Source organism: Spea bombifrons, chromosome 7, assembly GCF_027358695.1.
Source record: "Spea bombifrons isolate aSpeBom1 chromosome 7, aSpeBom1.2.pri, whole genome shotgun sequence".
NCBI classification, from domain to species: domain Eukaryota; kingdom Metazoa; phylum Chordata; class Amphibia; order Anura; family Pelobatidae; genus Spea; species Spea bombifrons.
This window is the reverse complement of record NC_071093.1, coordinates 44182260-44206443: the sequence shown is the minus strand read 5'-3', so window position 1 is coordinate 44206443 and position 24184 is coordinate 44182260.

Genomic DNA, 24184 nt, shown 5'->3' with positions numbered 1-24184 from the left:
AAATATTACTAAGTCTTGAATACTGTTATGTTTTATGCGCCATTTTTCACGTTAATTGCAAAAAGGAAAGAGCAGCCTTCCAGGAATTAAGCAAAGATGAGGTGTTCTGTGAATTAATAGTGAATACCTAAGGGATATATTGCCCATCTATTATAGCCCTGTCCTTCTACAAATACATCGGCAATTGGGGCTAACGGCGGTCATAGTAACCGTCAGAGATGTAGAGGTATATTTTATGGCTACCGTTCTTAAAATATTTAAGGCGGAGAAAGAAATTTGCCTTTACATGCGCGACTTCCTTACGATGGGGTCAAAGCTTGCTTTCCTCGTGTTGTGGGTTCACGACGGGCTCATGGGTGCCACAATGGTTCCATGATGAGGTTTATTTACTAAGAAGCTAAATGTTAGGAAGTTATGGATTAAATCTGCATTATAAATAGCAAACCCAGCCGGCAAAATGGAAAGGTCGTTACCTGCTACTAGCTTGAAGTTCATCTCTTGTATAAGAGAACTATGAAAGTTAAACATGTATTATTGCCATGTGACCCTCTGTAATAGGTCTTTGCATATATTATAAAAATATGCATTATTGCATGTAGGGAGCCATTTTGTCTCCCAAAGCCCCGCCCCTTCTCTGCCTCAGCAGAAACACCACAGCTAGGTGCTGCTTTGTGATATTTCCTTTTTTTTTGTTCAATCAAACGATTAATTTCTTAACAACATAACAAGACAGTTGGTTAGTATTTCCCGAGCCTGTATAATAAGGCAGAAAAACAAATATTAAGGGGTAAGAAGAGTTAAAAAAAAAAAAACCTCTGCCAATATTAGGCTAATTATAATGTAGCATTCAACACTGCACATTTTTTTTTTTATCAATTATCCACTTACATCAAAATTTAATGTCACAGTACACCACTTAAGGCTGTGTTCAAATGTGAATATCATTAAACAATTTTTGCTGATAAATTCCCTCAAAAGTGCCCATTCTGCATTAATTATGTCAGTTTAAAAAATTCTAGTGCGTGCCATTTGGTTAAACAGTATTAACAGTATTAATGTCACTCGATAATGCCATGGGACCTTTGGCGGGGGGAGGGGGGGGAGATTAAAAAAAAAATCTTCGGTAGCAACTTCAAGTCGGGGGTTTTGTAGAACGCATACAGGAACACTTTCCAAAATATTCAAAAAAATATTTGCCATGCAAGCAAAAATATATTTATTTTACTTATATATTAATATGCCCATTGTACAGCGCTACGGAATTTGATGGCGCTATATAAAACAATAAATAATAATAATAATAATATGCAATATCAACATTGACCACAGGGGGCAGCATACATGTGCAGCTAGGACAATAAGTAACATTCATACCTGAACCTCATTTACCATAAAACAAATATTCAGCCGTAACCCGATTAATTGCTTCTATTATTCCAAATGTTACCCCGATACCTTCTCTACGCCCCGCTCTGACAACGCTCAGTCATTGGAACGCTAGCCCGATTCCCAGCGATTATTATTTATAAGGAAGCTTTCCGTCGACGAGCGTTTCGCAGAGTTATTTCACATCATGATTATTCTTCTGATAAAACGATCTCAGGATGTCATAGAAGTTCATAGACTAAAAAGGTTTTTTTTTCCCTTCTTCCGACCTGAATCAAAATCAGAACATTCTGCGGCGCTTGTTCCGAGAAAGAGGTAAGACCGGTAACATTTGTCTTGGCCGTCTTACCAGCTGCATGATGAAAAGAAAATGGGGGAAAAAAAAATATGTAATAAAGATTTTTTTTGTGTACTTGACACTGTCTCCGACGGAATATCCGAGCTGGAAGACGCTACGCGGAAGATCAAGATATCTTCAGAGTCCTAGAAGAGGCTTTTTAGATCATTTGGAAATTATGAGGTCGTTGTCGGACTGGTATGGGGTAAAGATACCTGCTATTCATGGACGTAAAAATATCTGATAAAAACCCATCTCCAAGGTGATAGAAAAACCAACATTTTTGGAAAAAAATTAGATTAATAATTCAAATTAAAAAAAAAAATACAATAGCTCATTTAATTTAATTTTAATTTTTTTTTTTTTTTTTATTTATGATTGGAGAGCAGGGCCTTTTCCTCCCTCGGTACTCAATGTTTGTCAACGCGATTGTCAATTGTTCTACTAACAGGTAACGACATGTTTATGAAAACAATTTTCTGCGCCGTACGCAGCGATATTACACAGAAATTCCAATATGTAAGATCATATGTCTTCAGGGAAAAACGAGATTTCTTTTTTATTTTTAGGAAATAAGCTGATAAGAAAATGTGATCGGAAAACAGATCCTAAATTGTATTTTTTTTTTTTCCTCTAGGATTAAAAGCAGACATTTTTTTTTTTATACACTTGGCATTAAAACGTTCAAAGAAATTTATAGGTAATGCATTATTGTGGAGCACTAATATCACAGCGGCAATATTTTACCATGTAAAAGTATATTCAAGGTCAGAACCAAGATCTTTTCCAGAATTTGCTCATACAAAAAAAAATTTACAGCTAACACGGGCATGGGATTAGGATAAAAAAATATAAAAAAAAATCCATGCTTTATACAGAAAACGAATTTTGGTTAGAGCAGTTAAGATTAGGAATCCGTATTTACAGTACAAAAAGTATTTTTTTAAATTCATTCTGAATATTTTCTTATTTTTTTTTATTAAAACAGGGAAATGTTGATTCAGGGGAAAAAAATCTGCTTACTTTGGAGCCGAGAAGAAATTTTTACCCTTTGAGACAGATCTTTTGCATTTTTTCTGAATCAACATTAAAATTATGTTATGGAAATGCTGACACCGATAATCCCAAATTCATGTTTTAATTTAACCAACCTCGTCAAAGGGTAATTATAAAAAAATAATTTAAGAATTAAAGCTATGTTAGTGTCCAGGAAACTCTTTGGGGTGAAATGGAAGCCTTTGGGGGTTCACAGTCTACAGATTAGACGCAGGGGCTCCGTCTATGGGATGATACATCACAGGTGAGTGGTGGTGTGGAGTCCAACTGTGCTTCATTTTCAGTGATTTAGGACCTGGCGAGTCCATACTCCCCAAAATTTCAGGCCTCCAAACAGGGACACCTTAATTGGAGGAGGGGCTAAAGACAGACAGGGGCATCTAACGCACCCCTCGAGAGGTTCTGAAGACAAACGTTGAGATATGATGTCATATCCTGGCGCACATCTTCATTACATCACAAGGAGCCTACGTGCAAGCGGAGAGACCAGGAGCAGCAGAATCCTGGGATACCCAATCGGAAGACTTCTAGGGTGTCCAACCCAGGAAAATCAAAGTGTTTCCACAAGTAACACAGTGCCCTGTGGGGCCGTATTGTATCTCGTAACCAGGTTAGTGGCCCTCAAAGACAGAACAGTTTAGGAATAAAATGTAATGGACTAACCTAGATTGCGCTGGTGGAATTCGCCATTGAGGAGTCCTACCCTTTCACGTTAGGTACGAGGAGGAGGGGGTTGGAGCCGTACTATGGGGACAATGATCAGGAACAGGGAGAAAATAGGAGAAAACCCTCCATTCCTGGCTCGAGGAGAGTAAGACACTGCCCCGAAGCTCCAGCCATCACCGGGCAAACCAGGAGCCTCCGAGGAAAATCCAGAAAGCTTGTAGAAACGCTCTTCAAACCTTGCGTTGCTACAGTTTCAAGTGGACAGAACTTCACGTATTAAACTTATTAGCCTGGCCAGACAGGATGACATTTATTTCCGAACACATTTATGAAACCGCACATACAAGACGGTTTTTATGTTCTACTGATTGATGTAAAGTTTTTTTTTTATTATTTTATTGTTGACAGGTCCGCTTTAGCTACCGGAGACCGATGATAAATACCCCGCCGCGCGTAAACCTCTCTGCTTTGAAGGCCAAAAGATCCTTACAAACAGAACATATAACGCACCAGCAATTTTAAGGCGCCATCGATCACAGCTGAATTATGAGACTTTATTATGTTCAGGGACCGTCTTCTCCACTCATAGTGGACTAAAGAGTTAACCCGTTGGCTGTCAAGTAGTCCCTCAACCTTACTTTCTTCTATTTTTGATCCCACCGGTAAACCCCCGACCCCCCCATGTATCATTCCCGGTCCAATTGTTGTCAGTTAGCCTCAATAAGTCGGCAGTTGCGTTGAATTTGCAGCAAAAACATGCGCTGATACATTGTGACGACAAAAGTCGAAGCCGTAATCCCCGAAGAGGTTAACGGCACTTTAAAAGCCGATGTGGATTTTGCGGAATGCGTTTAGATTGGACGGGCGAGATGTTTCCAAAAGCTTAATGTTCCCGCGAGGCCCGCTTTAATAACGTTCTCGGAGAACCTGCGCTGATACCATGCTTGAGGGATCGCAAGCCCCGCGCTTCGGCAGCGAGTAGCCGGGAATTTGGTTTAATTCACTTGTAAGCTGATAAAACAGTTCTCCGGTGCGGCCGAACGCCGTCACAATAATAACTACCGAGTCTATTTGCCCCGGGAGACAAATTTATCAATGACAACAAAAAATTGTACTCTTTCTCCGGAGTATTGTGATTGATTGAGCATCCGAGATAGAGGCGTCAGCATTAACCCTTTATCTCGGCTCTAATCATGGGGGGGAAAGCAGAAAGATTTAACAATAATTACTGTATAAGTTTAGAGGTCATTCAACATGGGACTTAAATGACCTTTAAAAAAAGTTGAACATTCACCATCGGGCTCCCAACAAGAAATGACATCGGAAAAGTATGCTGAGTGAGTGAACTTCTCGGTAACAGGGGAATCAGTAAGATTTTTAACGAGCGAAGGGGTTCCAGAGAATATGGCGTGAACAAGTCATCTCTGAGAAGACATGAAGAAGTCATCGAGGGCCACCAGCGTGATGGAACCAGATGAGTTTAAGGCTCTAGAACCTCTGCTGTTCGGACTACAATACCTATCATCCACATTCGCCCCCCCAAAAAAAACAGCATGATAAACAAAGCCAGCGAGCCAGAGTGTTCTTATGCTTGGAGAAGGGACATCTTTTTTTGTTTCCTTCCTAAAGAGGAGAAATGTAACTGGGTTAACAGCTCTGCTTTTATTTTTGTTGAATGTCCATATTTCTATGACATGAAGAAGTGTTTCCATCTGTCCTTGCATGACTGTTTCAGAGACCGCTAGGGTATAATTCCGAGGGGAGTTTCAGAACCACAACAAGCAAAAACACAGCGTTCAGGCTCTACAATAACACATGGCAGTTAAAAAGCTTTTATCCATCCTTTGTTCTGTTACTATGCGGGGGGGGGGATGAAATGTTTTCTCTAGCACAAAAAAGAACCTTAGAGCCTTATTTCAATTTACCGATCGTTGTGAATTTCATTTCCATTTGAAAAAAAGTCTACCGAGTTCATACAAAGCCAGTGAGGCTATTGCCTAGGGCCTCTGGGGATTTTGGGGGTCCCTTCATAGACAGTGTCAACCCCAACCTGAGAACTAACGAGAATTGGGATCCTTATCTGGTACCTTTGGGGTTTTTGGAAGAGCCACAGCTATTATCCTAATTATACTGGACGTTCTCAGCCAACAATCGAAGGATGGATTAGGAAGAGGTCCTGATTTAAGGACATTAAGTGGATACGGGGTACGGGATTGGCGGGATTTGGGAGGAAAGTTTAACAAAGCCAACCAGGAAGCCGCCATGGAATGGATCAACCTTTTCTGTGGCCCAGCGTTAATGCCCCATTATGGCCATAAACTCGTGTGGCGCTAGCCTTATTCTTCTCTAATGACCAATCATCTTCCTGGAAAAGTAGTGGGGTCGCCCCGGTGAGGTGGCCATTTGGCCTTGGAATCCAATCGTCCAATGTTACCACCGGAACGACATCGATTGCATCCTCACATTAACCATCGTGGTGCTAAAGGCATTCAAAATCTAAATTTGGAAAAAACGTCTGCGGAAAACCATTTGTCACCGGCGTTCCTTCCACCTTTTGTCTGATTCTAACGTATTCTGACCCTTTCGGTGATGGAGGGCTGTGTAATAAAAGGGTTGACCACGGAATTCTCCGGGATGGAGGATTAGAATATCCATTGAATTTGTTAAAAAAAACAAATCCTGTGTCACTTGTTTATTTCCCTGTGTGAGTGTTTGGTTCCTTGTTCCCCGGGAGCTCATTACTTGTGTTCCTCCTCATCCCCCCCCCCCGGGAGATCGGCATAGAGTCTCCGAGAGCGCTCGCGAGCGTCTTGTCTTTTGAAGCGATTTTACACTGGGCCCAGCAGAGTGCTCTGCCTCGTCTGTGTCCTCATTAAAGAATAAAACATGATTAAAAACCCTACAGGTCATTAATTGAATAGGGGTGGCGGGGGCCTGGAGATGATCCCGAGAACCAGAGATTATCACTTTAGCAACAATGATTAGAGCTCGTGAAATCCAAGCGCTTGATAAACAACATTTCATGGCTTAATTGGTCACACCTATCTTTAATTAAAAAAACATGGATCGTCGTGGGGGGGGCTGGTTAAAATGGGGCAAATTATTCCGCTTTTACATTCTATACCCGGTCACCTTTCTTCACAATCAGCGTTCTTGATATTCTTAAAGATACAATGTTTCCCCGGGTCATTGTTAGACGTCTGGCTGGTAAGGGGCTAAAACGCGAGCCTGCGCATGGTGGACTAACCAGACCCAGATGTCACGTGCAAGGCTTGTTTGAAACATACGTTAAGAGACTCTATGGGCAATAAGGTTCCTTCCTGGACACGTTTTGATGACGGTGTTGGGGATGGAAAGTGTTGTAAATAGGTAACTCTCCAGGTATCAACGGAAGCCATGTCCATCAGGGAAAATTAGGTGGCCACCAGCGACAGGAGACATGTTTTTAAATCAAGCCATGATGAATACAATAAAGTTACTGTGAGGAGGCCAGTAATCCCAAGTCATTAGACCACCAAGAGTCTTCATAGAACTACTTAAAAGAAAAGCACCATGCTTCAGTCTAGCTGTGAATCATGGGAATTGTAGTCCTCCAAGCAAGTTGGAGAACTATCTGGAGGTTATAATACCACTGGCTCCCCAAGAGGCGCTTTCACAGCCTGAAAAGGGTTAAATATCATATTATGGACACTACTGGATGTTGGCCCCACCACGGAAAGGTCTATAATCACGCTCGGAGACAAACCGCCCCACTCTTGGGAGGCAGATCGGTGAAGTCAAAGGCTTGATAGCAGCGGAATGCCCCTCTGACAATGACGTGGAACTCTGGTTATCGACAGATTCTTATTATAAGAAAGAAAGTAGCCTTCCATTTACGCCGAGTGCTTCACCGAGCACAGCCGTCCGGGATAATGAAGTTTGACCGCCTCGGAAATCATTAAATAGTCCCCGCGGCTTGGGCTGGGAGGTTTCCACGGCAAGGTCCAGGACAGCTTCCAAATCAATAAAGCGAAGTGCGAAGCCGGCTCGGCTGGGGATCCCGGGGCACGCAGTCGTAACGTCCAATTGGTGCGACAGAAGTGTTAATAGATACTGTTTTTATCATACAAATGAAAAGAAGACTTTGTACGAAGGCATTAATTGGTGCAGAAGGATACACGGCATTCACGCGTCGTAGACAAATATCCAATTAAAACATTCCACGGAGAGGAGCTTGGCTTCCGAGATGTGCAGAGAAAAACGCGAAATATTACATATATCATACTATTATTATTATATATTGTATATTAAAGATTGTTTGTATTCTGTGTATTAAGTGGTGCCCTCTCTTTAAGGAAGCCTATATGTGATTATACCGGAGTGAAAGCTGTAACCTCGGCCGGCGGCTGGACAGCCTGCGTCTTACGGTGTCCGGTGTGCCAGACGGCCCGTCCGGACCTGACTACACACATTAACTTGGTAAGTGGCATCTTTGAAAGCAGAATTGCCTGTAACTCCCTTTATTCGAGATGTTTGGTCGCACGATGAAGCCACCTGCGGCTCGGAAAGCCAAGCGGAGAAGCTCAAGTCGGGAAACTCATCCCTTGATCCACCGGCTATTAAAATGGATAGAAAAACAAGTTCTGACGACGTCAAATCCTTTTGCATCAAAACCACCTCCCAAGGTGCTCTAAAGCAAAGCATTAAACATAACCACGGCTGTCACGAGATCTCCACCTGTGTCCATAAAACAGATCTGCTGCAGTAATCTAGACCTACGTTGTGCTTTAACTCCTGGTGGTGCCTATGAGCACCGTGATCATCACCTGCCCTGAATGCAAATGGTTAACAGACTGGTTCTATGGGGTGAAATTCCCTCTTTAACCCTAACTGACCATGTCCATTTGTGTTTAGTGGACTTTGTGCCGTATCGTGACTTCATGCTATATCTGTCGAGAAGAAACTCCTCTTCCAATACCTTCTAATCCTAAATGCTACACAAGCTTCTAATGGTAGCTTTAAGGTTGGGGCAAAACCCCATCCCAATGGAAGATTCAAATAGTTGCGCATGTGGCAAGTCCTCACAATGTTTAGCAGAACCCTTCAGATCCACATAAGCATAACAATGAACCAGGAACTCTCCATCTACTCTGAAACATCCGCCATTTTGAATTCATGAAAATATTATTTATATATTATATTATATATAATATATTTTTTTTTAGATCCTACATTTTTTGGCCAAATGTTTTTTGGCCATGGGAGGATGAAAACCCAACAATGGTTCTTCTAAAGGTTTGGTATCCTCGTCAATCGCCGGATAAGCCATGCGCCATGTCGGTCGTGGTCGGTAGCTGCGCAAGTTGCCAATGGTAGCCTCAAACTAACAACATCACCGTCTGAAATGAAGACGTCGGGGGGAAGTTTTCTTTTCTTTTATTCTGGAACCGAAGGAAAAAGTCTTCACTTGGGGTTTTTGAAAACCAATTAAAATGATTGATTATTTCAGTATTCCGGCAAGACATTCAGACTTGAAAATAAATTCATCAGGTTGACAGCATTATGTAACCTACTCTATTTTATTTCCACCAAGGGATAGACCTTCTTAAAAATAAATAAATAAATAGAAATACGATCGGGTTGAACCATGGCGTTTCCTAGGAGCCGGTGCGCGACGCTGTTACCTTCTGCCGGTTTATGCGGCGGAATAATCTTAATTCTTCAGGGTCATTGGGTCGCGATGTAGACCTTGTCTTAAATCAGACTATTAAAAATGCATTCGTCAAAATAGGATTGCCACCCTGTCGATGATTAACTAGGAAACGGATGCAGCAAAGCAAGGTCCGGATTAACCATTGAAGGTGAAGAAGCGAATCGTCTTCCACGTGAGAACTCAAGGGATTTCAATAATTATTTTAATCGATTTTATGGAGTTTTTATTGTTTTTTTTTCTGCCAGCATTGGGTCGTAAGGATTCGACACAAGCAGTAGTCATAAGAGAAGGTCTTGTTGACCTTTACAAAACGACCTCTCGGGTTCCATGCTTCTTCTTCTTCTGCATGGATTTTCTAAGAGAAAAGTAACAAAAGAAACCTGATTCTGGATTAAGTTCCGATACATTGTGTTTGAGCTCCCGGGAAAGACAATGAGGTTCTTCAAGCCCAACCCTTGCCGGGCTGTCCCGAAAAGATCTGGGTTGACTATTATTGACTCTGTTGACCTAAAATCAAAGGAATGTTTCCCCCTATAGAAGATCTTCCCAAGATATGTCCTCAAAACCTTGTTGCCTGGCATTCCGAGAACAGTAAAAAGTATTTTAATTTGCTTACAAGAGATTCGCATGTTGTGCTGGAGGAGAGCTGCTCTTCTTGGGTCCGTTTCTCCGAGGCTGAGCCAAACAACTTGCCGAGGACTTTAAATATTTACACTAATCTATATTTCAGATACACAGACGCAGAGCCCAGACCCCTTTCTAGTGCTTATGACTTAATGGAAGGTTACGGGGAAGCGACGGACGAAGAGCATCAACACGTCGGGGGGTAATTACAGGCCGATAACCTCCAGAACGCGGAGGTCGGAAGCGGAGAATCCAGAAGAAGACCTTGTGAAAAGAAACACAACTCAGAACCAAGTTCTGGAACAAAACCAAAGAGTGAATAATTAACGTAAAGAGACATTTTTTCTTTCATTGATTGCCATGGAGACGGCACAACATTTACCGTTTTGCTCCAGAAACGCTCTTTCTTTATGAGCCTTTATTACATGTTTGTGACTTAACCCCTTTTTGTGTCGTTTTGGGTTTTTCATGACTTTGCCGAGGGGGAGCCAAGGGGAACAGCAGGCACTCGTTTATCTCTACCGGGAGCGGGAGGACCATCTGCCGGTGGGTATCACCTTCTCCCATCTCGTGGGAGGACTGCAGCCTCAAGGTGCGAAGACGCGCATGAATATTTCACACGGCACTGCCAGAACCTTGCAGCGCATGAACGCATGCGCCCGACGCCATTCAGAGAAGTTGGAAGCGACGCAGCTTCTCCCGCGCCTTGGGTTTTTTTTGTGTTTTTTTCCCTTTTTATTTGTCATAATAGCTGATGATACGGGGATTTTTCGGAGCGGTGTCACAATCAGACCCTCTTTATAGCTGAGCTCTGACGGCTGGTCTTCTTCCCACACAACTCCCACGCAGCGAGCTGAGATTCTACCATCAGATACCATTAATGCTGACACATACAGCAGGGAGAACCTAGCACATGCGCGACACATAACAACCGCACAGTAATACTTCTTCTGCAAATACTAAGGCCGTACGCAGAATACATCTCAAAAAGTTCATAATGGATATGAATAAGTAGCACGACGCGATGGGTTTTCCAAGAAGCAGACCCACAGAGCTTACAATCTAAACTCCTGACACTATTAAGGGAAGGTAGATTGCATTGGAGAGTCAGAATTCAAGGAAGCTTTAGGAGATAAGTGGAACAGCCTCCCAGCAGAGGTGGTAGAGGCTAATATAGCGAGGGGATTTAAACATGCATGGGATAGACATACGGCTCCTGAATCTAAGACGAGAGCAACGACTGATTAACGTTTGAGTCTTTACAGCAGGAGAAATGGGCAGACTAGACGGGGGCCGAATGGGGCCGATCTGCCGGCAGATATATATATATATGCAACAAAGTTAAGCCATTAAAAAAATATTTTTTTATTTATGTTTTTTAGTGTTTTTTCAGGATTTTCATAATACCGTCAAATAGTTTTCAAATAAAATATTAAAAAAGCTGATTATGCCACCCGCTGAAGACATAAGGAAGAGGCTGGCAGAAAAGGGCACCTTTCCACAGACTGTTAAAGTATCCGCCATTGGCTGCTACCGGTTCAGTTGCTAGGTAACCGGCGTCCCCTCTGTGGCTGGGACCGAGAAGATGGCCGGATTCCTACTGCAAGAATTCAAAAGTTGTCACTTCCAGATACTCCGCGCGTTCCCAAACATTTCCTCCTCGTTACCGGGGGAACGAAAAGAGCCACTTTGGGAAAGCCAAGGATTCTCGTGACAATTAAGAGTTCTTTTGATTAATTGCAAGGAACTGGAAATAGCAGATAACGGACTTTCTAGCCTTAAAAAGAAAGTTACGGGGTATTTCTCAACATTCCGATGTTAAATTCCGACATTTCCCCCCCAAGATTCTTTGTTTTGCGTCTTGCTAATGTTGCTTCTTCCAAACACGGAATAAACGTTACTTGGTTTATTCTTCAGAAATTAGAATTTTTACTTATTTTTTTTAAAACCATTAAAATGAATGGTAAGAACGGAATTATGGGAATTCATCCCACGAATATTCCAACACAAAAAATATTAACAATAGTTTTTTTGTTTGTTTTTTTTTAAAGTTTTTCTTGTATTGTTACTTAATTTTTTTTATGGTAAAATAAAGGTGGTTGAAGGGGTTAAATCAAAATGGTTGGACATAAAAAAATAAAAAGGGAATCCTTCGATGTAATTGAATGAGGGGTTTCATGTTGAGTCTTATCTGTCAGGATGAAAACCTAATGTAACAAAAATGATTCGGTAAAAATCAAATGTTTGTTGGCAGGAGCTCCGTCCCACCAAGACGAGGCTTCGCGCAGCAACGTAATGAAGTTATCCAGACACTTCTCCCGCTAATGGAATCAGATGGCTTGCGCTCGGTCTAAGAATCCTATTAAGAGCATATATGGGGGGGACGGGGGACGTGACAGCTTGGGCTATGAGAAAGCGTCCATTACGAGGCACGAAATGAAAGCCAGGGAGCACCACCTGCGCTTTATTAGGCTGTGGATTTAGGCATAAACTTCTATTAATGGAACGGTGGACATCACACACACTTTAGGTTCCTCGGAATCAAAAACTGGCTTTTTTTCACCGTTTCATCCAAACAGTTTGAGAATTACACGTCGGGCCCCTTTATGAAAAAAAAAATATAGGACAGGTAACTAAGAGCCGGTAAGTCTGACACCTGCAACAGAAAAATACTTGGGAATAAAACAACGTATTTCCTGATGTAAAATTAGCATGGGTTTGTTGCCAAACTTTTATAATGAAGTTAATAACAATTATTGGGGATTATGGGTTCAATCTTTTCTATGTTTTGGTTCAAAAATGCAAAAAAATGGCGGAAAAATAAAGCTGGTTTAAGCTGGACCTTAAACGATTGGGTAGAACGCATTTTTTTAAGGTCAGCCGTTATTTCTTCCTTCGGTGTAAGAATCGAGCAGCACCTAGTCCCCCCCACAAGAAAGCTTTCTTTCCAAATGCTTTGGTACATATAGAATTTCAACTAAACGTAGGACCCGTGAGAACGTATTTATAAGTCCGGGGGGCCGAGAGGAAGCTTTCGTCAGACTCCAGAATAAATACGGTAAAAGGAAAGCTATTAAGTTTTATGCCTCGGCTTTCAATGTGCGGCAGAAAGCTGTTTACCGGAAGAATAATAGGCAGAGATTATAGAAATTAGAGCCTGCTTGTTGTGCTTGGTTTTACATAACGTTCCCCGCGCGCCCGCGTCTGTGAATAACGCGCGCCAATGTGAGCGCCAACAACACTGAACAACACAAAGAGACAGAGACCGATTATTCCCAGATACATATTCCCCACCACCCAATTTATACTATCACTAAAAGCCTATAGAGCTCATCCCCCCTCCCCCGAGATCCTGAGAACGGGGTAAAAATATTGAGACTCAGGGGCAAAAACCCCAGTATGGATATGGAGCGAGGAGGGGGTCCAAGAGTAGCCCCCTGCGGAAACTTCCTTCTGTTTTGTGTCCCACCCCGGTGTTATAGAACGTTAAGAGACTTCATGTTAAGTAACAATGTATCAATAAAACATTTTGAGGTCATGGGTTCACTTTATTGGGCTGTGAATCAGAATTCCGGCTACCAGCAGCTGCTGGTGGTCTTCTGATACAGCTGACTTTCCAACCGTGGTCCCCAATTTGTTGTGAACGGCCAATGAATTGTCCTAAAACTGTGTAACTACCCAATGTCACGTTACCAAGCAGGCAATGATAAAGAACGAAGGTCAATGAGTGCTCGTTATTCTACGTGGGACTGGTGGGTATCAGTTTCTCGATCTACCAGCCGGTCCCCGGGTCTCTCGCTCAGTCACGCACGGCTGGATGGTCACACATAGATCCAACAAACAATAAACGAGGTTACAATCACCTTTAGAACAGCTCCCAAGGTAACAGGAAACATCGGTCCATTGGGCAAACAGGAGAGACTCGTTCAAACAAAGACGACAAAGGTTTCTACCATCCCCATTAGTATCTGGGCAACATGGGGGGGGGCGATCGTTCAAGCCATCATGGTGGGTCCTTAGGACAACTTGTTATAAACCTTTTACTTCCAAAAGATCCAAGCATTAAGCACCAAACTAAAGACGTGACGTTGAGCCCTGTCTGACCTTCTAATGGTGTCCACCATAAACCTTGGGGAACCACAACTTCTAAAAGAATGGGGCAATAAGTAGAAGACACAGGATGGAACTTCCGGTTATCTGTTAAGAATCAAAACCACCATGGTCCTCCATTAATACTTAGTATGTTGCGTAATTACACACCATATTTTTATTGGAGGGGGCCACCGAACTCCTTCTGCCAATTACTTTGGGGTCTTCTGTAAGGTTCTATCTAGAATTAGACTGGGGTTAGCGCTGTTACTTCCGAGTGGATAAACACGCTTGCCGTATAAACTCAGGGGTTAATGTAAAATAAATGACGTTTACGAGACACTTCCATAAACACGACCGTCTGAATGCAGGAACTGTCTCACCCTTTCTCGGCTTTAACCTTCAGCCCTCCAGAGCACCAGACGGGTCAAAGCTCGCAAATTGTCTATCTTTGGTATCCATATGTATGAGAGGGATTAGCATTCATTAGAAGGCATTAGCATATAGCCACTGACATCGGAATTCGTGCCTCCGCTAACCTTCCAGACTTATTTGGAAATGTGCGGGGATACTCAAAATAATAATAATAATGATAAAAATAATAATAATATTAATAACAAATGTCACCGAAAGATCCATCTTCCCCTCAAATGCCACTCGAAGACTCATCTGGTTATATGAGAATTGTATTTTATTATTCCTTCAATAAATATGTTTTTTTTTAAAACAGCACAGAAACATCTATCTTATTCTGCTGCTATGGCAACCATGCCTTTCAACCTATCAGTGCCTCCTTGGTTTATCCCACGACTACAGGGTAGAAAATATGGCCAAATACAAAGAGAAGCAAAAATGAACAGAACTACCTACGTTTAAAGTATTTTGAGGGAGTAGGCGGCGCTTTTAAAGTGTAACTGGCTCTATAATCTTTAAATTGTGTTTTTATTTTTTATTATAAATAATAATCATAATAATTTTATTATTTGTATTTTATTATATTTATATAATAAATAATGCATCATATTAATTATATATTTATTTAATTATATTATATATATTTTTATAAAATTCCTATTTTAGGTATTATTTTATATTATTATTATTATTATTATATTTTTCCCCCTTATAAATTCACTCTTTGTGGGTCGTAAAAGGAGCCTTAGAGTTAATAATTGACATTTGAGGTTTTGCGGGTCACGTAACCTATTTATGAGATGTATCCAAGGTTCATCGTTTGTCGGAGGCGAAATAAATTGGCTGATCTTTAACATTCCACAAAGCCCAGCTGGAGACGCCAGTGAGACATCTACATATTCCATGCGCGGTACACTTACTGATATATGCTGAATGATGCTAATTTGGGACAGCGATCTGAGACGCTTCCCAGCTTTGAGAATATTACACCTCGAAAACGTAGCTCCTGAATGCTAAGTTGTCACTCCGGGTAATGAGCATTGTTTCTCGAGCAGACAGGGAATCGGATTCTTATTATCCCGTTAACGGCGGAAAGCTTGTGAGCAGCATAGAAGATCAATGTCCTTCAAGATGTCCAAAGCAGGAATAATTTCGGAGCTTAGGAGCCTATCTCCCGGCCCTCGGACCACAACTCATGGCCTCTGTGCTCCATCGCTACATGCTTGACTTTGAAGGCCAGTTCAGTGATGGTGGTCAAAGACATATAAGATTCGGGGCTTCAGAAAATGTAGCTTCTACCACTCTTTACGTGCCAAGCGACCCAGTGAATCGCTATCCCTGTCCCTTGTGTGTGGTAGAAAGGTGCAACGGCCTCCCAGTGGAAGTGGTAGAGGCTGATACAGCATTGGAATTTAAACATGCATGCAATAGGTTTAAAATGACCAGAGGGACACTTTTGTTTCAGTGGGTGTAGTTAGGGGCGTGGATGTGGGTGGGGTTTCACCCAGACTATTTATGTGACTTTGTGCCTTCTTGCGGGGTATTTGTATGACTGAGCGGGGCACTTAGAAGAAGAATAATGGGGATTTAATTTATAAAGCCGTTTCCTGCTGTTTCTATACACATTATCGGGGCTTTTAGGGCTGTAGAACCCTGCGATACCCTCATACACAACATCAGGGGGCATCAGGGGAGGATAGAGGGGCATCAGGGGAGGAAAAAAGGGTTTAAGGGTGTGGGAAGCTCTGGTATCCATATTCTTGTTATAATTCTATATTGACCCCGTTCTCGCATCCCATACATTGATACCGCAGGCAAATGCAGTAATGCAGAATAAAATCCTCTTCTGTTTGTTGAGCAGAAAGGGTTAATCCTGCTGTTTTCAGAGCCCACGCTTCCCTATCCAATTGCATTTACGGCGCAGCGAAGTGGATGGAACCATATGCAAGCGCATCCCTCATTTATTTCCCAACGTCTGTCCCTATCAGGATCTGAGATAAGTCTATCAGTGTCCTCCAGTCGCAGAAGCCGCAGCGATCTCATGAGTCACTTAATAAGAGACTTCTCAATCCGGGCACAGTGCGTTCGGCGCTTGTTATCCGAGATTCTCGCCGCTAATACGTCGCAGGCAGAACAAAGCATGTTTACCAAACAAATTCTCCAGTTAACGTCTGAGTGACTGCCTTCAACATTCTACAGACGGAATCAAGGATTTCGCTGGCCTGAACCAAGCCTAGAACGTCGCTTCTTTCCTACAGAGCTGGGGGGGGGATCTGAATTTGTTACCGACGGAATTACGGTGAAAACCTTCATAATCCCCCCTTCTTTCATTAAAAAACCCCGGCAGGAATGAAGATACCCGTGAAAGTAGGTGGAAACGGGTTCAATAAGGTCAGACCATTCAAGGTCTAAATTTCATGTCACAACACGTGAGGCTAAGGCCGTAGAATCATGATCTCCATGGGGCAGAAGATACCAATGGCCAATAAACATGTGTTTTCTTTTTACAAAGGAGTCTCCTTGGGGCAGAAAGTAACTGACACTTTTCAGACATGGGCAAAAGTTGGTGTCCACCTCTTGTCCTAAGGTAGACCATCAAACTTCTACTTTGATTTGGCCGCTTCATTTGAGAGGGAAGAGGCAGTTGTGGAACTTCAGAGGTCTTGCGACCTGAATCGTCACCCAACAATGAGTGAACGTTCTACCTACTTAATGATCTCAACCCTCTTGCATTCCGCCATTTGTCCTGGCAGGTCCACTGTTCCATGCGATGCTAATATGCACGAAGAACACACAACAAGATTTGAAAAGAACCTACCCTGAGGTCCTCTGTCCTGTCCATACCCACCAACCTTCAAGGGTTCATCAACAGGTCAACTGATATCAATCATATCTCTGGAAAATAATACAACCCCCCCCCCTTGATATAGTGTTGGACTGAGGGCCTTCCATTAATCTTTTGGTGGCCTTCCATCTTTTTGTTTTATGTAAGAACCTCTTTATTCAAGAGTTATTTGTTGAGCTATATCCAAAAATCTAAAAAGTTCTAGAACACTTGATGATCTGTCTGTCGTTTCCTCGACGTGATGGAGAAGAAGGCCATAAAGCTACTTCGCCTACATTTCTCTATCGTTGAGTTTTGGAAACATCACAGAATGTTGGATTGTTTCAAAAAAAACCCACGAATACGTTATTTCGTTTCGTGTCCCGCTATTGACGCGTCCCATTAAACTTCTTTTCTCTGTCTCTGCGTTCTTCTTCTTTTGGTCAATCGCCGACGACGTCGGGACCCAAAGCAGAAATTCCTCCTAATGATAAGGAACCGAGTGAAAGTTCAGTGGATTTAATTAAAGTCCGACCGTTTGAAGCAGATAACTTGAAAAAGAAGCATTTAATCCCAATAATTACGTTTTCGGGACATGCGAGGCAGGGTGTTGATAAGCCCCTTGATGATAAGTATCTCGTTTAATTTGTCCCAAAGCTTGAATTCCAAGTGAGTGACGCTGTGAGTTTCAGCGATGAGATTATGGTGGCCGGATTAAGGAGAACGCGGGCGAGGACATGAGAGCAAATGAGCTTTTTCTGGTGCAAAACCGTACGTTGGTCTCGAAGTTTGTTCTTCTTGACATTATGTTTTTTCTAATTTACCCAAAATTGGAATTAGTTTGAAGACCCCACTGCTGCCATTACCACCACCTCTGGATTCCTCCACTTAGGGCTGGTGCCTATAATGTCCTATCTACCCTGGTCGGGGCAAATTATTCTCATGCTTAAAGATCCATGGCAACCCCCCAAACCTCTATTCCCTATGTCTACACGTGGACCTACAACGGAGCCGGTACAGAGACAACTGCTCCCCACTCACAAATAGTCTCGAGGTCCAGTCCTAACTGCATTCACTTTGCTTACGCCAAAAAATTCCTACAAAAAATATATATATATATAAAAAAAAAACTTTTTTATGAATTATTTCAATAAAATGAAGTAGCCGTCTATGTCTTCATATTATCTATTAATTATGTCCCACCCGGGAGCCGGTGTCTCCGGTTCATCTAATCCAGATTTCTACCGGCCGCAAATTGAATATTTTGTTTTCTGTGTCTTTTGTCCGTTTTAAGGGGGGGGGGATGAATTATTAGCAGGGGTTTATACAATAATCTAACGCGATGGTGAAAATTCGATTCGGCTTTGAGTGCCCTGCTGGGGTGAAGCCGTTCCAAGGTTTTTAACAGAATTAGAGAAATAAATCTCCGGGTGATTTTAATTCTATTGCTGGCTTTCAGAGATTTTTTAAATTCTGTATGAATGTGACAGGTTTGAGTCTTTTCACATTTCCTATTTAGAATAACTTTATCACACTCTCAGGAATTCACCTGTCTCTGCCCCTAACTCCTCTGCTGGAATGTAACTTCATGTACCCACTACTTTTTTGGGGGGATGAATGTACTTTGGCTAGAAGGTCCGATCAGATGAATGTATGCCCAGAATTTTGGGCAAAATGTGGCAAAACTAGTAAAAAAATTTAACCACAACGAAAAATAAACGATGATGTAACTGATGGCCAGGGGGCGCAATACGTGGCAAGACCCCCTCTAGTTAAAAATTACTTGTGTTAAATACTTTTATTTATTTAAATATCTTTAACCCCTTTTTCTCCTCGATCATTAAGCGCAGGTCCTGAAGCAGTCCAAGCTTTGTTTTTTTTGGTACTTTTAACTGAGAGAGTAGTAGATGAATAGAGCAGCCTCCCAGAAGAAGTGGTAGAGGGTAATACAGTGAGGGTATTAAACATGCATGGGATAGACATACGGCTCCTGAATCTAAGACGAGACCAACGACTGATGAAGGTTTGAGTCTTTACAGCAGGAGAAACGGGCGACTAGACGGGGGCCGGATGGGGCCGATCTGCCGGCAGCTTCTATGTTCCTTTGTAAAATGATCGTATAAATGAAAGTTGCTTCTCATTTATTGGGGATATTTGTTATTATTTGGCATGTTTTGCTGTAACGAGTCGTGTCCTTTCTGCCCGATCCTAATCGCGACCTTTTCAGCCGGCGCTCTAATTAGGAGCGTAATTGATGTGGATGCGGCGTCTCGTTACATAACACGATGATGCGCTCCGTTCGCAGGCAGAGATGATTTGTGGAGGGTAATTGCGCTGAAAATCGCTCTGTGCCAAGAATCTCTCTGATTGATGTCATTCGGACTCCCCGTATCCCGGCTAACCTGCCGAGAGCCGACGGCCGAGAAGCAGCAGACGTTTAGGGTCCCTGCTCGGGAGATAAGACGGAACTCAAGGAGACGCTCGGAGAACAGAATTACCGTAATCAGCATTCTAATCCATAAGTAGATATAGCGCCAACTTAGTCTGTAGTGACGTACAACGAGTGGACAGGTACCAGGTCTCTACTGCATGTAAATTCAATGACGTCATGGTAGATTGCAAGCTCCTGTTGTGTCTGTACGTGTAAGTGTGTAATTGTATGTAATTCTTAACCCCCATATTGAAATTGTACAGCGCCGCGGAATACGTTGGCGCTTAATAAATAAAGATTAATAATAATAATAAATCAGTGATTTGCCTTGAGCCATGCCAGCTGCTCTCCATGGTGCTGAAACCCACAGCTCGCGATAGAGACCGGGGCTGTATGTTCTGGGGTCATACAAAATACAAATTCTATGAGGTTTTTTCGTGTGTTTTACCAATTTCTTGCATTTTGCGCTATTTATTTTTACCCATTTAATATTTTGAAGGTTTTATCGTTGTCTCAGCTGGTAAACGGTTCTGTATGAATGTATTATACGTATAGCTTTATACTTTATAATATAGCTTTATGACTTTATATGTAGACAATTGATATAATTAACATAAATTATAACATTTAATAAAAATGCTTAAATAACAATTATACGTGATAGGTGAGTAGACCTAATCGAAGGCACCAAGTATCCGTGTTGAGCCGTGCCACAATGTGACATCGGATACAATCAGTTCTTTGTCACAATACTCAAATTTTCATTGTTTCCAGTATCCCAAATCTTCATAATTTCCCCTTAATTTTTATTATATATATATATCATTTTTTTTATTCTTATTATTATTTAATTTATTTATTTTTTGGAAAATTATATTTTAAAAATGAAGGGCTAATAATAATTTGTTTAAATAAATGTAATAAAAAATAATTATTAAATACTATTTAAACTTTTTTTTATGTGGGGATAAGATAAAACGCCCTAAATATATATCATTTTAAAGTTAAAAAAGGACATTTTATTGCAAATTATATTTTATTTTGAAACGGATTAATTTACAAAATTTCAGGACGTGATGAAATAATAAATAATATTTTAATATCATAAATAGCCCCCCCTTGATTTTTTTTATTTATTTTTTTGTTTTATAGAGCTCTAAATGAAAGAGAATTTAAAGTTGAATATGGCTTATCTAATCACGTTAAAAGCTATAGGGTAAACATCCTGGGGGATTACACAGCTTTTAAGACAATCTGCTCTGACAATTATTAAGATAAGTGGGCCGGATTGTGCGAGCGAATATAATATTCCACATGTCCTTGTCTTACCGGGAGGAAATATATAACGTTTGTATCCACAGGGAGGGAGGCAGATGGCTTAATACATGGAAACCGTGAAACGAAATCTATTCTTTAAACTTCCGAAGAGTTTATGTGCCGGAAAAACCAATCGTTTCATATGAAACCCGTTTATTTATTTTTTGGGGCCTAAAAGTCCCAAGCCGGCATTTTTAAAGACAATTCATGGGTTAAAAAAATTCCTTAGACGGTTAACGCGAAATGCGTCGGCGAAATGCGTCGGCGAAGTGTAAAAAAAAAAAAAAAAAATTGTAAAAAAAATATATAAAAATATTCAAATGTTTTAGATGCTTTTACTATATTTAAAAATGTATTTTTGGTGATTATTGTGGTATTATTACAGTGGAAATATCACGGCATGCAGATGTCCACGCGGCCCCTGTTATCTCGATGATGGCCACTCTTGGCAGGGAGGGTGACGGCACCGTTCACCATCTGCGTTTTTTTACCGTGAATTATTTTTTGGTGATTTTTTTTCCCCGAGGACGCAGCGCACGCACAAACATTTTCACACATGACACGATCCATGCTTTCCCCGTCGCGCCAGCGGCCAACTCTCCACCCTCTGCCTGACGCTTCAGTCTACTGCCCTCGCTTCGAGCCAGAGTGAGGTCACTCCGCTGGAGATCTTGGACACAAACTCATAATTAGCCGTCTTCGCTCTCTGGGTTTTTTTTTTTTTTTTTTAATTCCAGGAAACATCTTTTCTTTGCCGCATTTTAACACAGTAAAGTTTCCATATTTCATTTAATTTATTATTTTTTGTTTTATATAGCGCCATCAAGTTCCGTAGCGCTGTAAAAGTTTCTACAAATTTTCTACATTTAAAAAAATAAAAAAAAGTACTTTAAAAAAAATTAAAAAAATCTGCTTATGTACACAAATATTTTGTTTCTGGCCATACATTAATCATTGATGACCCAATGAGTTACGGATGACCTATATGCCGTCGCAATGATATATTATTTACTGGCTACTGAATTAAGACAAAATTTGGCCGGAATGTTCACCAACAATCTGGATTTAGTGTAAAAATGTTATTTTTTTTTTAAAAAAATGTAATATTTCAGAGGTTTATTTTAGTAATAAAATACTTTTTCAACATCAGAGCGTTATCAACACAGCGGCCTCTAGTGGCTGCTTTTTGGAAATCACCTGGCTTGCTATTGGCTGTTCATTTGTTGCTGCTATGTCCCAGCCAATAGGAGCCTTCACGCAGCGAATTAATAAACTAAAAAAAAAAATCTGAACCTTTTCTGAAGAAGATGGGGGGGGGAAATTATTTTATAACAAAACTATTTCTCTAATAAGATAAAAATACTTTCAAATATACCTATTTCAAGAACATTCTGGTGATGTTTATTTACAAACCCGTTAGACGGACATCTTACAAACATAGCAACCTATAGTGGCTGCTTCTAGGAATTCACCTAGCGTGCCATTGGCTACTCATTGGCTGCTGCAATGCCCCAGCCAATAAGAATCCTTCCACTTCTAATTACTAAACTAAAATAAAACGCCAATGCTTTCAAAAAGATCATTTTAAAGAGCCCTGAATATTCAGGTCTATCGTCCAGCTAAATTAGACCAAGATTTACCCCGGGGGGGCAACGGAACGCACTTGTAATAATACACACAAGCCGGCTGGCGTTCGGCATGTAATCGGATTTCTGTGACGTGTATAATGTCATTTTTCCTAATCTTCAATTACAGCGGCCCCGAACGTTTGTCTAACTTGCCCTATACAAAATTAACTTCTTTTTTACGACCCCCTCCCCCCCCCATTTGTTCGCTGGTTATTATTACATGGCGGCTCCGCGAGTCTGGCGAGGGCGGCCATGCGTGGCGTGTACACGGATCCCGACCAGGGCGATAATGGGATTCTTTTTAATTTGCGTTTGATTTAAATAGAGCGATGTATTCGGGGGCCATTAAAGCCATATTTAAAAATATAATATCATGTTTATTGGGATAATGACGGAATTAATGTCTTCGGTCTGAATACTCATTACGGCAAAGCATTTCTATTTGTGAGGTCAATTTCTTGCTTCCGTGATCTCATTTCACATTCAAACAAATTATTAATCCCCCCCCCCCGTTACTTGGACGACCGGTGGCTGGAAATTAATTAAAAAAAATACACGTATAGACCGTATATATATATATTTATTTAATCTTCACTGTCGCCATTACGCTCAATGTACACAAATGTCATTTTCTGCTAAACATTAAGGAAAATGATAAAAGCTGCGGGGGGGGGGGGCTGGCAGCCATCTTGCTTTTTACAGAAGAGCCTTGGAGGACCAACAGTGTCTTACGTCTAATATCTAAGGAATCCTTCATACAAAGACTTTCTTCCTGCTTATAGGTTACGGTTGAGTATATAAAACAGAAGAACAGAACCTGCCGGCAGATCGGCCCCCATCCGGCCCCCGTCTAGTCGCCCGTTTCTCCTGCTGTAAAGACTCAAACCTTAATCAGTCGTTGGTCTCGTCTTAGATTCAGGAGCCGTATGTCTATCCCATGCGTGTTTACATTCGTGCGCTGTATTATCCTCTACTACCTCTGCTGGGAGGCTGTTCCACTTATCGACCGCCATCTAACTAACTTAAAATAAAGGATGAATGTGCGCAATGGGTCACAACAACAGAGTATGCAGGTATGGACTGGGCAGAAGGATAAAGGGTGGTGTTTCCAGCCACAAGGAGAATAAAAAAAGACGCGTAAAGCTAAGATCCTTCGAGGTATATCTAGAGGTTCCTGTTCTGCTAAAAATGATTTTAAAAAATTTTAAAAATATATTTTTTTCTCAAAATTTCTGGTTTCTGGGGTAATTATTCCAAATTTAGCCTGATTTGGTACCTGAAATATTTCCACGCCGTACCAAAGTGACTTCAGTGTGAAAGATGGAGGCCGTCGACGGGAGGCTGGCAAAAGTGAAGTTTATTTGAACTTCAGTGCTTTGATATATAGAAAAAGAACATGCGCGTCTCGTGTCTTTGCTGAAAAGAGACTAAGAAGAAAAGGCTTTGACTCCGCAGACTCCAAAGCTTCAAAACCTAATTACTGAGAATCCTTAAAACAGAATTCTGTCCGAAGCCACCAGGCACCCCGGCCGAGGCTTCATCCGCACGTTAAATGAGAGGAAACCTTCTCCACCCTCGGGCTCTGAGGACGGCTTTACTGCCCGCTGTCCTTACAGAAACAAAAATAAAAACTCCTTTACCCTCTAATGTTTTATCTGGCAGAAGATGCAGCCCAGCGTGAGGGTAGTAGTTAAGCGGAACAGCCTCCCAGCAGAAGTAG